We start from the raw sequence: 1290 nt of genomic DNA on the forward strand, positions 1-1290 counted from the left end.
CTAATCTGGTTTAGATCCGATCATTGGATCATGAAATACATATATATGTATATATATATTTTTTAATCGTTTTTTTTTTTGCTAAAAATTACTTGTTTCTGATTGTGATGGTATACATTTTTTTGCTGTAAATTAAAGTTGGCGGTGCAAGTGGGTGGTAAATGTGAAAGTGTATATATTTTTAAAAGATTATTTTTCTAAAATCATTGGACTGCCCCTAATTTGCACCAAACATTTTTTATACCATTACAATCAATGGAAGAAGGAGGAGCAAGCCCACTTTTTCTTTTTTTAGCTGAGCGGGCCTTATTCTTTACTTATTTTCAAACAATTTTAGTTGTCAAACGAACTCGTTTACACAGTTTTAGCAATTGTTTTCCCAAATTACACAAGTGCTGGAAATGTCCACTGGAATATTAGATTAGGTACTAAAATTTAGGTCAACTCGCCTTAACAAAGAAATCGTTTAGAAAAAAAAACTATTAAACATCTGGCAGCCCGAGATGCACCCAAGTCTGGCAGCGCCCATCGCATTGCACACAGCACAACCGAATATCGATTTCGAAGATTCGAATTCAACAAGAGCGACACAAGCATCAACTGTCAAGCGCACCGAGAGAGAGCGCCCAATCAGGAAAAGAACAAATGTGCAAACAAGCGCCGCGCCGCAACGCGTGAGAGAGCACCCAACACAAGGAGCAGTCGCATTCGCAGTAGCAGAGTTGAAAAAGTTTGCGGGCGGGTTACACATTAAAAAGTCGAGTGCTCGAAGAAATTTGTGAATTACTCCAGCAAAACGAATTGTATTAATTGGAATTTATCAATAAAAATTGGTAAAAAGTGCAAGTGCATAGTGGTAATTGAAGAAAACGTTGCTAGTGCTGTGATAATGTATGTGGAAGTGCTTGGAAAAAAGACTACAAAAAACCAAAGACCAGCGAAGCACCAGCCGCAAAATCGTGCACCAACTACACACAAATACACACACAAACAACCATGTACACACAAGTCGCACATTATGGGCTAGGTGGAAACGCCAGATGTGTATTCAGTGAAAATCGCATACGCGTTTTTCCATTGGAAAAAAAATCATCGCATTTTTTCTCCTACTTATGTTAAACAAATTGAAAAGTAGATGCAAAGTGATTAATTTAATTGTTAAGATAGAACAAAATCGATGCAGTGGCGTCGTCTCAAAAGAAACGCAAACGTATGGAAAGAGTTTTTTTTAGAGGCGGTGCCGGGTGGCGGTAGTTAGTACCTACAGAACGACTGGTAGCGGTGCGGCTA

The 1290-nt window shown here is 38.4% G+C and overlaps 1 protein-coding gene across 1 annotated transcript in view; it reads left to right on the forward strand.

The window, feature by feature from the left end:
* Positions 1 to 58: 58 nt before the first annotated feature.
* Positions 59 to 1290, forward strand: part of LOC118742685 (G protein alpha o subunit) — a gene marked incomplete in the record, with an annotated part of 381368 nt that continues 380136 nt past the window's right edge. Inside the window, 1 exon segment of the mRNA XM_036474943.1 lies at positions 59 to 891.

Source organism: Rhagoletis pomonella, unplaced genomic scaffold (genome assembly GCF_013731165.1).
Source record: "Rhagoletis pomonella isolate Grant_MI unplaced genomic scaffold, Rhpom_1.0 Rhpom_scaffold_00007, whole genome shotgun sequence".
Classification (NCBI taxonomy): domain Eukaryota; kingdom Metazoa; phylum Arthropoda; class Insecta; order Diptera; family Tephritidae; genus Rhagoletis; species Rhagoletis pomonella.